The sequence below is a fragment of the Macadamia integrifolia genome, unplaced genomic scaffold (genome assembly GCF_013358625.1).
Source record: "Macadamia integrifolia cultivar HAES 741 unplaced genomic scaffold, SCU_Mint_v3 scaffold_198A, whole genome shotgun sequence".
Lineage (NCBI taxonomy): Eukaryota > Viridiplantae > Streptophyta > Magnoliopsida > Proteales > Proteaceae > Macadamia > Macadamia integrifolia.
In genome coordinates, this window is record NW_024870639.1 from 552,535 (window position 1) to 568,664 (window position 16,130).

Consider the following 16,130-nt stretch of genomic DNA (forward strand, 5'->3'; position numbering starts at 1 on the left):
TTGGGATCTCATCATTGGTTGAGAAGGGCTTAGTATCTAACACAATGAAATCAACAGGGAAAATAAATTCCCCCACCTTTAGTAAGACATCCTCAACCATCCCTTTAGGAATCTTAACAGACCTATCTGCCAACTGAAGAGTAGTTCCAGTGGCTTTCAATTCTCCTAATCCTAGTTGCTTGTACACATGGTAAGGTAAAAGATTCACCCTTGCACCAAGGTCAAGTAAGGCATGCTCAATATAGGTGTTGCCTATGACACAAGATATGGTAGGGCTCCCTGGATCCTTATACTTGGCTGCTATAGGCTGAGTAATTATGGAACTAATGTTACCTGCCAAGAACGCCTTTTTGGGCACACTAGTGATACGTTTGTGAGTACACAAATCTTTCAGTACCTTTGCATAGGCGGGGATCTGGGATATGGCATCCAAAAGAGGGATGTTCACTTCTACCTTTTTGAAGACTTCTAAAAGTTTATCCATAGAAGCAGTCTTCTTTTTGTGTATCAAGCGATTAGGAAATGGGATAGGATGAACATAAGGACTGTTAGGGATTTGCCCCTGTTCAGAAGAATCATTTTTGGTTTCCTCAACCAAATCATCTTTAGTTTCAGAAAAATCTTTAGGTTCATCAGACGAACCTGGAACAAGAGGCACACTTGTGTCCTCAACTGACGGAGAGTTAACAGGAGTAATAGATGGAGAAGATTTAGGAACGCTCTGTAGGTACTCTCTACCACTCCTAAGGGCATAAACAACATTACAGTGGTTAGAGGGCCCTTGTTGAGTTTGACCTTGTACTATATTCAGTGGTGCATTAGTTGGTCCTTGTAAACTAACAGGCTGATGATGCCTAGGGTTAGGCTCTGGTTGACTGGGTAAAGTTCCCTTCTCCCTCTCACGCATAATTGAGACAACTTGGGTAAGTTCTCTCGTAAGATTTTGATGGCTTGTCATGAGGAGGGTCATATTTTTTTCCAAGTCACTTATTCTACTTGCCTCTCCAGTGTTGGTAAACCCAGGGGGTTGCTGATAAGATGATAGAAGAGGGGCCCTAGGAAAACTCGCCTGAGGTCCTACATTTGACCTAGGAAAAGTATTTTGGGAAAAAGATTATTGTGCAAAGGGAGGCCTTTGGGGTCCAGGTTGACCTTGATTATAGAAATTGGAAGGTCCTGCTTGGTTGCCCTGATTCCAAGAGAAATTTGGGTGATTTCTCCATCCTGGATTGTGTTGTTTTATGGTTGTCCTTGTTGGCAACTCGGCCACGTGGCGGTGATGACGTGGCCAGTTTGGGTGACGTGGATGAAAATGATGACATGGCAGTATCCAGTGTCACCGATGAGATAACAAAGCAGCTTGGTATGCATGGAGTGGTTTAATACATCATTAATAGGTGGTGCGGGTTTCTGGGTCAAAACTGGCAAAATTGGCCTATTTACGATCGAGGGCATTTTCGGCAATGAAAATGACATTTTTGGAAGATTGGTTCTTCATGAAAAAGATAGATTGTAATTTTCCTAGTCCAGTGCATTTGATTTCGTCACATTCCGATACCGTATGAAGAAGTTACGGCATTTATGGCAGTCGAGGGCAGTTTCAGCATTGAAGATGATTTTTTTTAAAGGAAGTGTTCTACATGTAACAATACGACAAAAATACAATCTTTCCAACGGTTCTGATTTCATCACATTCCGATTGCGTATGAGAAAGATACGTCATTGGAAATGTGTAGGGGCATTTTGGTCTTTTTACATGGATGATTCAGATGATTGAGTCTTCTGAAAAGTCGTAGAGCATCCAGTTACGATTCCAACGCACTTTGTTTCATATCGATCGGATATCGTATGAAAAAGTTATAAGCGTTTCCGTAAAGTCGGTTCGAAAATCCAAACCGAAAATCCATCAGTTGCTCTCGGTGTTGGGTGGGTTTTTCGGAATTTATTTTTGAAATTCGAAGGGCTTTTGTGTAATTTAAAGATTTTGAAGGTCTGAGTTGCAAGGGGTCTTTAAGCACTGAAACATATGGAGGCAGGGGCTTGATTGTAATAAAGAGGAGTCAAGGGAAGTGAAATGGACGGCCAAGATTCGACCACGTATGTTTGATGCCCATCCAAAGGTTGCTGAGATTTTGGTGTGATATGGACGAGATAGATGCTTGCGCGTGGGATTTTATTGGTTAGATGCATAATTCTTGATGCACTGGCGCTACACTATATCAAGGTATGTTATTGTGTTTCGCACATGTACAGAAGGTATAAAAAGGATTCCGATCTTAATGATCTCATGAAATCTGATTAAAGCCATCATGGAAGATTCGGATCCAACGGTCAATATGCATTTTCACTTTTGTGAATGGAAGACAAGCTCCCTTAAAATCCGGAAAAGCAACCAATCATAGATCGACAACACTTCTGACGATGTCAGCGCTTACGTCATGATGACGTCATCGAGATTCAAATCTAACGGTTTGGATCTGTTGTCCGTTGGTTTAATCGGACGGTTTGGATTATAAGATCTCTTATATGAGATCTACGGTCAGATTTCGCCCCTGTTGCGCGCGCCGCCGGTGTAGCCTACGCCACCCGTACAAAGATTCCATTTCAGGCTATCTCATTGCTCCAACTTAAAAAGGTCATATCTCCCTCATTTTAAGTCGGATTTGAGTGATTCAAGTTGGGGATTCTTCATCTCTCCGAGCTCTACACATCAGAGGGAAGAAATCAGGCAGAGGGCTTACTGAGGTGGTCGGAAAAACGAGTTGAAGCTCGTGGAAGGCTAAAGGTTTGAATGAAAGACTTCCATCCTCTTGCACTTCATTCATAGCCACCATTAGAGGCTTAGGAAGCTGCTGGAAACCAAGGTAGCAAGTCATATTGGTTGTTGCCAAGAGAAAAGAAAAGAAAAGAGAAGAGAAGAGAAGAAGAGGGAAATAGAGAAGAAGTTGTTTCCTCTCTTTGTGTGTGTGTGAATGTGAATGTGAATGCCATTGTTGCTCCATGAAAGTAAAGACAAGGAGAAAAGAAAGAAGAAGAACCTAGAATTTGGTTCTTGTGAGTTGCTTCAAGAAACCCAAGTGCCAACCGGGGTTGAAGCATTGGCGGCACCGAGACAACGTGGTTGTGGTCCGCATCAAGTGGAGATTGACATTATTGCATCTCCGACGGTTACTCCTTGCCAAGGTAACCTCAATTTTGCCAAATTTCCATTATTATAAATCATTGTAGGCAAGATGTTTGATAAAATGCCTAAGTGACAGTTGTAGTCTATTTGGGGGAAATTTGCATGTATGAGTGCTTCACTATAGGGCATTGTTATAAGCCCAATTTAATTGTATTATTTATTGTGTGCTTAGTGGGTGCTAAGCACCGGGAGTGGGTGCTCCCGTGTAGTGGGTGCTACATATTGTATCGGTACTACGAGTGCCATCTCAGCTTCGGCTTGAGAAAATTGGGTGTGGGTGCTCCCGACTGTGGGTGCAGTCAAAAGTAGTGTATTGAGTAGGTACGAAGCCTTTACAGGCACTACTCCGGGGATGTAGGCAAATTGCCGAACCTCGTAAAAACCCTGTGTTGTGGGTGCTTGTTGTTTGCATTTGATATTGAAGTGCGTGGAATGTGGAATGGGTGTGCATACTTGGAAGTGCCTATGAGAGGCTGAGTGTGCATACGACTGTGTGCAAACAGGGACAGGTATATCAGGTTCTTCTTGGCCAGACATCGGACAGGTTTTTAGGTATCAGAATTGAACTCACTGATTCACCCCCCCTCTCAGTGACTGCCGGGTTACAACAGAAAATCCGTATGAGCTGATCCTGCACAAGCACAGACGGCAGAGGCCCGGAGCTTTGTTCGGGGTAAGTCCTCCGACGCTCAAGTTAGGGATCGACCACACAGTTTTTGTTACAGGAGTAATAGTGTGGGTATTGATGCTTACCTCCTTCCTTCTTCTCAGGCCCTCTTATATAGCTTTTAGGGTTTAGGGTTTCCCTTTTCCTTGGAGGAGTCCTCCTCGGGTCCACCTCCTTTCCTTTTAGAGTTATACTCGGATACGTCCTATCCCCTTCGTGGGGATATTCTCTTCACGTGGTTAATGTGGTAGAGTCCTTGCAGCCTCTATCAGATGGGTGACACGTGTCCAGGTGCGCGACGCGTGTCCTTACCCTACTGGGCAGTCAATTTGGTCGTATCAATACTTTATATCATGAGTACTATATAATTGCTGTGTATAAAACTCCATACAGCAACATCATACTTTGATGTCATGTGCTTGCATGTTTGTAGTGGAAACTCCACTCATAAGATTGACATGTTCATAAGAGATACATCATACAATAGCATATGGATTTAGCCATGTACAATCTCAACAACATTATGGAGTTAACAATGATTAGGCATATTCTCTCTGCAGATTGGATTAGGCATATTCTCTCTGGAAGTCGACTGGTTAGGTCTCTTTAACCGAATAATATCGGGAATTCTCTCTCGAATGACACATTGTTTGGATTAGCCATGTATAATCATAGTTTAATAGCCATATTCATAGCTGTTTCAATAGTTATAACAAGTTAGGTTTGCTCTCAGTTAGTTTAATCAACAATAGTGATAAAGTGTGATTTGTTTTGATATAGAGTTTATGGACAGATACTGGGATACAACTAGTCTTAATGAGGTCCAAACCTTGTAAAGGCCAGTTGAGTTTCTGGTAAAGGTTTGGTGTCCATTTGTAGAACATACTCTGTACTTTCTTGTAAAGAATGTCCGACCTGTTCAGCCAAGTTCCAAGCTATATAATTATGATAGAAACTGGTTATGGCACTTTACCTTGATTAAATTGTCCATTACTCAATGAGTATGTTTCATCCATATTCAACAGAAATCTTTGCAGAAAAAATTCCTGCAAAATGCTCTGAAATAGTTGGGACAAGGCTTCGTTGAGGTGGGTCATTGTGCCAATTTTCAGAAATGGAGCAAGAATCAAGTTCAAAAATAAATTTAAGTAATGCAGGGTAGTTCTAAAGGAATACAATATGTATCTCATTGGTAATGTATCTCAATATTGAAGTAGGACTTGTAAGGCAGATAGAAGAGCTGAAGAGATTGGCTTCATCGATAATGTATTTCAATATTGAAGTAAGTGCATGCTTTGCTTGAAGCTATGGATTAAACTTTTTTCTTTCTTAATAATATGAAGTAACTTAACAGATGCTGAAGTTCAAGCCCAAGAATGTTGATTTCGAAATAATATTGTGTAATTTGTTTCCTTATGGAACAATTGCTTTGGTAGATGCTTCAGATTTCTTTTCTTCAGCCTCAGGCCCTCACTTCATCATGTCAAGACTAGTGGGTTACTTCATGAAGGCCAGTTTCTATACCAACCAGCCCATGCAGAGACTAACCCACTAATACCCAGTGTGACCACATGGTTGCAGAATGGCCCTCACCTCATCATTTCTTTTTCATTATCAACTCTGCTAACCAGCATGGCAAACCATTTGGGCTCCATCAAGAATCAATAACTACAGGCCACTGTGTATTTACTTAAGAAGCTCATCTAGCAGAGCATGTTTGTGCTTGAGAAGCCGTTTAGAAGATTGTTTTAGCTGTGACTCTAGACCATTGCTGCTAATATTGTTGAGTCTGTGTTTCAATCAAACATACACATAACATAACTGAACTTTGCACAAAAGCCAAACATAACTGAAAAAGTAAAAACAACAGAACTTCCTGACTTGCCTTCTTCTAGTGACTCAATCTCAGTTATGGTTCAAAGTAAGGAATGTGAGTCATCCAGCTCGTATTCTGTTTATGAATCCAGTTTTGAGGATGGAAGTGGAGCAACGAATAATTATGCAAATGACTTGTATTTGGAATCTTCGGCTAAAAATTCTCTGTCCAGTTTGAATAGTGACCATGAAATGGCCGAGACATCTCTTGAGGTTTGTACTACTGCTTCAAGTTCAGTTAGAGAAAATTCAGATGGAGCAAATCATGCTGGTTCTGAAATTGCGCCAAGCCTCAGCATCCATCTTTCTTATCTCACTTCTTGGGAGTTTTCAGCCTATATAAAAGATGGTAAACCCCTGAAATCGATGGTAAATGCTAAGGCTCTTCTGCTTCCTAATTCAGAATGTCCTAAGATTAATCCATTTTGAAACTCACTCGATAGACGTTGAAGTTGCAGACCTTTCATTTCAAAAGAATTCACAAGGGGAATCACCAAATCTGCCATAAAATTAATCAAAAGATTCATAATTTACATTACCACCAATTTCCCCAATTTCCCACAATCTGACATTGTTTCCTATTTGGGATGGATTAAATAAAGAAGACATGCTAATAACATGATATTCAGAATTAGGTAGCTTCAGTTTCCAAAAAAGAAGTGTATAACTTTGACAAAGTGGACTTTTCCTAGAGAGTTGGAGATTCATGTCACCCTCAAGTCCAAACTCAATAAATTGGAGTGAAAAAAGATCTTGGTAACAATAGCACATATGTGGCAAGCTCCCTGAAAGGATTTGCATAAGTTGCAATCCATCAGATGGCATAAACCAATGAAACATAATGAAATATACAAAAACATGCTTCCAGAAGTTTACTAGTGAAACTTGATGAACATAAAAATGATTAAAAAAAAAAAAACCATTGACAACACTGTACACCACCAGTTGCCACCAGTCTCACCCAAAAGGATTCCATCCAAACACTCTCAAATCCAGAACTGAATCTTAAAAATGTAATTTCATCAATAGAAACTATTAAAAAAAAAAAAAAAGCCCAACTCTTGGTAAACCAGCAGAAGCATATGACAACAGTAAGGTAGAATACATTCGTTCACTTTCTAAGTCTTGGTGGATTTGAACCACCATAACCTGGGCATTCGCCCAGGGTCTCTACCAATTTGAGCTAAAGACTTTTTACCTACAAAAAAGATTGTTAGTACATTATAGTAATAAGAAAATAATTATAATAATAACCTGACATATGATTGTTACATGACGAAACCAACTTCATTAACGAAACAGTAGTTCTATTTACAAGGACGTTACATAAAAGACATAGCATGAAAAAATTAACACCCAAATACAGAGGAAAATGGTTAAACCATGATAATGGTTGAGCAATGACTGATCCACTACTACTTGGTTTCGCACTTTTGGATGGTTGACGAATAGCCGAGATGACCCGTGTGTTCCTATTAACACTTTCATTTGAATGACATGCTCCTGTGTCTACAGTGTCTGTGTAGTTCCTCAACGCTGGGTCCAACCAAATGAAAAAGTCCGGATGTTTTTCACCTAATGGACATCTGTAAAATCGTCGTCTAGGATTCTTCAATGTTCGAGAAGTCCGGATGACCATCACCCCTTCACCACAGCTACACATCCGCTATTGTGCATCCATTTATGTGTAAAATGCAATACCTGTAAGAGAAGCTTACATACAAAAAGGCTCCAATAGTGACAAAAAAAATCTAATTGACATGGATATTTTATGGACAACTTACAGTTACAGAGTATGTAATGCTTAAATTAATATGATATAAGAGAAGATGCTTAAAGGAAACTATTAAAAATAAAAAAATAAAGGCAGAAAGCAAACATCAAGGTATGGTATCAAGTGAAAGGCATATGTTGAGTCTTTTATTAAAATTAAAAATAAACTCTCTTTCACTTCAATGCAAGAGATGCTTAGCCATGTCCACATTGGTCCCTAACTCTTCTCAGGAATGTTTGACACAACTTTCGATATGTGAGAAATCAACGGGGAAGAACAACCATTTTCCCCTAATATTTCAGCAGTCAAAACCACAGAGCAAAGGATGCAATCAAAAAATTCTATTAAAAATTGGTGATCCAGGTAAAGCAATACTTGGTATGGTTTTGGTGGGGATTTAATCGCACACTTAATTAATTAAAAAAAAATTGACATAACAAATACATCCACAAGATTGCATAAAAATGAAGGAGTTGTTCTTCATACCTTTGCAGTGAAGAAGAAATGTTGGTGTAGCAGGCAACGACGAACAGAGAGACAGTCGAGAGCGTGGAACAGATTGAGAGAGCAGGGAGTGAAGAACAGAGGGAGAGTCGAGAGAGCAGGTCCGAGTTTTTGGTTACAGAGAGGGTTAGGGCTTCTAGTAACTGAGGGGAGAGTTAGGGCAGAGAGGGAGAGCTACCGGAGTCGAGCGACGAACATAGAGAGAGTCGAGAGTATGGAATAGATCGAGAGAGTAGGAAGCGACAAACAGAAGGAGAGTCGAGAGAGCAAGTTCGAGTTTTTGGTTACAGAGAGGGTTAGGGCTTCTAGTAACGAAGAGGGAGAGCTACCGGAGTTGAGTGACGAACAGAGGGAGTGTCGAGATTTCAGGGTTAGGGCTTATAGAGAACCGAGAGGGAGAGTCGAGATCGAGCCAGAGAGGCCGAGAGAGAGAGAGAGAGAGAGAGAGAGAGAGAGAGAGAGAGAGAGAGAGAGAGAGAGAGGGAAAATATTTCAGCTTTTATTTCAAAAAGATGAACTGACCTGGTTTGTTCTCCAATGGTTTGATTCAAGACGATTTTCTCTCTAGTATAAGATTGTATCATGTTAGACTATTCTGAGCCGTGAATATGAAATATTACACGTGTCAGCCACCCGGGACGATATTGTACAGAATTGTACGAGATTCAAATTTCGGACGATTTCTTCCCTAGTTCCTCACATAAAGGTTGGCCAAGCCTGAAATTCACATAGCATTTTCATGATGATGTATTGAAGGAAGAGGAGTGTCGGTCCTTATCTAATATTTTTATACTTTTAATAATCAGACACTCGACCTTTCTTCTAGAGGCAGCCTAGGTCCCGAATCCTGACTCTTTAGTGTGGACTGAGGGCTTGCAGGTCTGAGGAGTCAGGACAACCCCAACGTCATCCCACCATTAACAAAATCCAAGAGGCAAGAGCCCTCCCAGCCCCCACCACCATTAGTTCTGACTTCTGACTTCTGACTTCTGACTTCAGACTTCAGACTTCAGGCTTCAGACTTCAGAATGCTGAGTGAGAGCTTGCGTCCTTTTATGAGAATGTTGAGACACCTTAATTATAATTTTACTGATCGCTACTACTTCTTCAGAGTTTGCATGATCCTGAGTGAGTCTGAAACCCACTCACAAATATACCAGCGTATGGGACAAACAAAGTATTTGTGAGACTCATGACCTAGCTTGTTTTTCTCTTAAAGTAATGCTTGCACATGCTTTTGTATTTTTCTTTTCTTTTTCTGGATGATTCTAACAAATGTAGACTATTGGAAATCGAATACCTTACGGAGAGGTTCATTTCTCAGGGTCACCAACAATCCGTTCCAAAGGTATTGTCAAAACTGTTTTGGGTAATTTTGTAATACCCTTTTTTTTTTTTTAATTGTTTTATGTCAATTCGATAAACAAAATATTGAGTAGATAATTTGGTAATCAAATCAAACCCAAAATTATATAATGTTAATTTTCTCAAAAACTATCACTTACCTGTTGTTTTGGTACTTAAAGGATGGTTTAGGGACTTGGACTAGGGGTGTAAAATGAGACCAGACTGATTGAATTGATCAAAATTGAAAGACCAGTCAAAGAAATTTTTTTTTTTGATGAAAAGTAAAACTTCAATGATAAAATTGATAAAATTCAATTTTTTTTTTTTTAGGGTTAGGATCACTACCTGGTCATGTGGTCACTATACCAGTGCGGGACTAACCAAGAGAGACACATAAGCATCCATACAGGAGGCAAGATTATCTTTTCATTACTGGCCTTTGTGTACGAGCATAAAGGTACACGATCAGGCAACGTTCTTTACTCTTTTTTATATTTATTTCCTTTTTAATCTATGAAAATTCAAGACAAGACCAATAATGAATTGAAACCAATCAGAATGATGATTATCAGATTTTGATTAATTTGTTTATTGTAGACCAAATACCTTGTTAGTACAGTTTTGATCTAAAACCCAATATATAACGGGAAAAAAAAAAAATCTCTCTCTCTCACACAGATTTCCCCATTAATTTTATCCCTTATTTGATAAGCAATGAAGAGCAGCCCATGCCCAAGCCCCAGCCCAAGCCCAAGCCCAAGCCCGAGTCCAACGTCCCTCCTCTCTCGCTACTTTATTTTTTACACGGCTCCTCTGCCTTTTGATGATTATATTGACTTCCATTCCACTTTTATTTTCTTCTTCTCTCAAGCTTGACTCTTGAGTTTGGCAATTGCTTTGCCTTTAGATAATTCCAAACTTGCACCTATTTTGCCTTTTATTTTGTTGGATTAAGTTTTCTTTTATGCTTGGATGAGATTTTTGGAATAGTAATTAAAAAACAAAAAGGAACATTACTGTGTTGCATACCATTAGCTAGTATATCTCTGTCTATATCTTTTCTCTCATAATAGGAGACAAGTATATTATTTTAGAGGAGGGAGGAGAGAGATAACATAGGGAGGCATGGTTAGCGTATGTTACACAGCCAGACAGAGAGCTGAATCCCTAAAAAAAGCACGTCATATCTTTGCTATCAAAGAAATGAAATTAATTGATAAAACAGAAGTGAAAGTTTTGTTGTGTAATTAACTTACAATCTTATCAAATATAATAGTTAAAATTTTCAGATTGATTCCTTAGCTCTATCATATATTTTTTTTACTCAAATCCAAATGATTTGCTTCAAAAGTGACCTTAATTTGATTATTATATTTAGTGAGTTTTTCCGAGTTAATTAGTTTCAACAATTGTTGATGTTTAGGAGGCCATTTTTAGTTCAGTTACCTAGAGAAGAATATATATATATATATATATATAAGGGCTAGGCATCTATTTCTACAACGTGATTAGTCAGATTGGGTTGAAGTTTGCATAAAGTAATTGATCCCAAAATCATCAACTCACATGTCAAACTTCAGTCTGAACATAGTTTGTCAAATGATAAAATAAAACAATAACAAGTATAGAACCATCAAGAGAATGAATAGACATGCATGGGAGTATATGCCGCGTAAGTTAAATGTATGTATTTAAGTTTAAAATATAAAATGTGTTCAGTCTAAACCATTTCTAGATATCTAACAAATGAAATTCCCACATCATCATCTGTTGGCATCTTAATTGTTGTTGATGCTGTCAAACAATAACCCAACTCTTATTCCAATTGGACATATAACGCATTTTTCTTCACCTAATCTCCTCCCAATTAGACATCAAGAACACATTTTTCTCACTAACTCTCATCCTAGTTGCAACCATTATTTATTTGATTGTTCTATAATTTCATTTCTATTTCAGCAGATCAAATATTCAGATTTTATATTAAGTAATAGCTATAAATAAAAGTAAATAAAAGTAAATAAAAGAGATTTGATGTGTGGTGTGAACAAGAGAGCCGGAAAGTGGATGGTGGGTTACCCTTACTCACGCATGGTTCTTTGGTATCTTCTTTTATATTCCTTTTCCATTTTATTTGTGTGCTCAAGAATGTAAAGTGCTAAGACCACATTGATTAGATATGCATGTCAAGTCAAACACGGCTGGGTTTCCCACTTAATTATATGGTGAGCCACATTTCTACAAAAGGTGTGGTTGAGTTCCTTTTGTAAAGTGGGATTCCTATGGTACCTGATGCCTCTCTCATTTAATATTTATAATTGTAGCATTTTGTATCATTTAGAAATACCTTAAAATAAAAGTAAAAAAAACCTTAAAATCCTTTCAAATAATTGTATATTAGTGTCAAAGTTTAATCCGAATCTATTGGATTGACAGAAACTAATTAATTTAGCCTAGACCAAATTGAAATCGAACTCTTATCGATTTGGTAAATCGGATTCATCAATTCACCAACCAAAGCCAAAGAAATTGAATCAGATAATAAATGAGATCAAATCGAATAACCCGATAAGAAAACAAAGAAAAAAAAATTTCTTTATGTATTCATGTAAAACCGAAATCGGATCAGGCTGAATCCGGTAACAAAAAACTGATAAGAAATCAGACCAAACCAGATTGAAACCAAATCTTCTTAATAAATTTGGTTTCAGGTCGGTACAATAATAGACCTAAATCGATTCAACTAGATTGAACCAAGTAATTGACACCCTTACTTGAAAGTTGCCACACATCATACAAAGAAAAGAAGACAATTTTCAATTCAACCATGGTGAAAAAAGGAATTTCGGGAAAAAGAATTCCTTCATGGATGAATCCAGGTGTCATGGATGAATCCAGGTGTCTTGGATGGGCATCGAAAACAATGGGAAGGGTATTATTGACCTTGTATAGTAAGGAGTAGAGTAATTATGATCTTACATATGTGTACTCTTCCTTCGGTCATGGTGGAAGAAAACTTTCTCCCAATATAAGTACTTAATTATGCATAGATCCCTTCTTAATTTTTTTTTTCATTATTTATTTTATTTTTTCAGTTGTATGATGAATGAAATTCCATTTCCTTTCTTCTATGAAAAAACATCTACACCTAGCAATAACAATTTAGGTTTTAAAAAAAAAAAAAATTCTTGAGCTTTGTTTATATTTTTGTCACGTATTTTCAACATGATATTGATAGAAATATATCATCTTTAGATTAATGATAATTTGGTCAACATATGTAGATATTTTAACAATCAAAATAATATATTTAGGTATAGCATCTATTGTTTTTTGAGTTGATGGTAGTATCGGATGAACAACTCAAACGGTGGAATATTCTGCTAGGATTCCCTTTATGTGTGGGTCTTTCTATTTTTTTAAAACATAAAACCTACTATTAATTGTACTTGTAAACAAGATCTAATTTAAGAATTCAAACATACATGATAGATTATTGTTATTTATTATTAATATAGACAAAATTGCTTGTAAACCTCATTTATAACTCGAGTACCCTTAAAAAAAAAAAAAAAAAATCATAGACTGCTTTAGCAGGTTATGAATCTAATCAAATTGAAAAGACACTTTCTCGTGTAATGATCAAATTAAAAAAAGGTATAAAAAATAAAATAAAATCTTTGAGCTGCCAGTGGAGGCTATTCCTGCATATCCTCTCTCTCTCTCTCTCTCTCTCTCTCTCTCTCCTCTTACCCTTTATTGACGAAATGTAATCTGATCCTTGTTAAGGATGTGGGTTCTCCAAACCACTAGCTAGGAGAATCCCTCCCTAATTAAGTAAAAAGTAGTATTATAATATTGTTTTCTTACAAATTTATTTAGGCAAATTAATTGATTATTATTGCAATAGATTAAAAAAAAGTTTTGTATATATATATTTTCATTTAATAACAAAGGGTGTCCCCACATCTTTTGGAGTGGGAGTAATCTTTATGGCCCTCACAATCCATTTTCCACTCCGGATCAGATATGAACCCCAAGAAAGAATCAAGATACCAAGAGGAATCCAACCCAAGTAAAACACTTCCTGAAGTTCGTTGAATTGAAATTAAGGAATCCGAGCAGCACTAAGAACAAGTCAGCTGAATTCTTGGTTAAATGGTATAAGTAAATCCATCTTCACATTAGTCTTCTGACATTTTCATTGATAAAAAAAACGTGAAGTGGAGCTGAATAGGGAGATTGGGCTTGAGATTTGGGTCCAGGAGCTCAATTAGACACAGATGGCCTTCAGTACTAACTGACCCAACACAGAGATTGGGCTAATCTCTGCTCGGCGGATGGCCAAACCTCATCCCACGCATCTTAGACAGACCTCTGTGTGTTCTTGTTGAGCCAATTGATCTATATCAGAATTAGTAATGTGGGATTATTCACATTTGGGTTAGTGGGCTTGGTCTTGGGCTTGGTTTGGGCCTAGGCTAAGATAAATTTGGATTTTATCTGCAGCATGATTGGGCTTTTCTATTTTCATATATGAAAAACGTGGAGACAACAGAGCTGCTAATAAAAATTTAAGAAAATGTACTAATCATTTTTTCTTAGGTTTGAAATTTTTATTTTTCTTCTCTTTAATTTTCCTTACCACCAAACGGAGTCTTCCTGAATTTTGAAATTAATGAACCATATCATACTTGAATTGTTCTCCTTCTAAATAATTATTTCCGAATCTGACTTTGAAAACAATGTTCAAGACTAATGTAAACACGAAAAGTATTTAGGTTGGACCTGGAATCGAAAATTCTAATTTTGAATTTCATAGCATTTAAAAGCAAAAGATAATAATTTAATTTCAATTTATTTTCGTTGACTAAGATACATAATTTAAGTTGAAGTCATCTTCAGCCATGGATCATAATTGGTTTCTTAATAAGATAGAGAAATGACGTTGACTCCCAATGCATTTCTTTTCCCACTGATTAGATCATTTGTATTAAAAGAAAAAAAAAAAATTGAGTAAATATAGATAGACTAGAAAAAATCAGAAACACCAACATGGATTGCTAATCAGCACTCCCCATTTTCGGCATTATCATCAATAAGGAAACACCAACAAACTACAAAAACTATCACCTAGAGAGATGAAATCTCAATCTATATTGCGTATCAATCATTTGCTCGTCTTGCATATGAGATGGCAAGACAACCATAAAGTAACCCCAAGCCATTTTCATAACCTAAAGCTGCTTTAACTAACAGAATCGATCAAAAGGATAATTTCATAATACTAGGTTCATGACAATGAACATCAAGAAGGATTAGGAATCACCAACATGGAAAGACTGCCCGTTTGATAACGTTTCTGCCGTTTAAATTTCTGTTTTTAGAAACAGAAACGAAATTGAAGGTGTTTGATAAGTCATGTTTTTAGAAGTCGATGGTAACCAGTGAAAGAATTGCCATAAGTTGTTTCCAGAAATGGTGAAACACGTTGAACTTGTTTTGCCTGGGTCGTTTCTTGAATAATAAATAAGTAAAAATTTCTATTTCTATTTCTAAAAATAAGTGAAATGGAACAGTTTTATCAAACGCTTTTTGCTCCGTTTCTGCTGTTTCTGGAAACAAAAACGACAGAAACGTGTTTCTTGAAACGTTATCAAACGGGCCTTAGGGCTTGGGCGAACTGAAAAAGACCAACCACAAATCATTTGATTGACCCACCTTTTTTATTTGTTTGGTATTTGTCAATTTTATAATCGATTTGGTTTTGATCTCATTCAATTACACCAATAACACTGATTTTTATTTATTTATTTATTTATTTTTATAGAAAATCTATAAGAGAGGGTAGACCTCGGCACAATGGTAATATTGCTCCATTACAACCTAGCGTCACATGTTTAAGTAAGAAACTGTCACTTATCAAAGAATAGGTAAAACTGCACATTAAATACATTCCAAACTGACCAATTGACGACTGTAAATGTGTCCCTGATGAACAAATGGTTAGTGGAAGGATCAGAGAAATGTAATGTTTTAAAACAGATTTATAATGGAACGTCGAGTAGTAATGTCTACACGTTTTGGAAAAAGTCCTCGTAGTAATGGCACAGAGGAAATAATCCGGCTGCCTATCCCACAGTGACACATATGACGTTGACATTCTTTTCTAAATCATATGTGGACCTCTACTGATTGAATTCGTCTTTCACCCTTTCATTGGTGTGGTTCTTTAGGTCATGGGCTAATGTTTTTCTAGAACTCACCTTGGAGAAAAATCGTGGAAATCATATTCCACCTTTGTAAGGTGTGATCTATGATTTATATATATATATATATATATATATATTTTTTTTATAAGAAGGTTTTTATCATTATCCAAGGGACATCACCAAAAAAAAAAAAAAAAAAAAAAAAAAAAAAAGGCCGCTACTGAGATTGCAGCTAGGTAAAATGGTATTTGTGAACTCAAGAGGAAAGTGAATTATTTTATTTTTTTTACTATAAACAACGGTTACCACTTAATTTCATTCATATCTCCTAGTGGATCTAAAGAATGCGACAACATGCGTATACCCTACCTCTCAACCCCCTCTCAAGTGGCTCATCTAGATGGGTTATGGTGACCGAGAATTTTGGGTGAAGACTTTGTGGAATAGTTGAATACATTGGTCTGTCTCTATTCTGAATTTTTAATTCTTCACCTTAAATAAATCAAGGAAATAGTTTTTTATTTTTCTCTTCTAATCTTTTGGTTGGCATCAAAAGTCTAAAGGTAA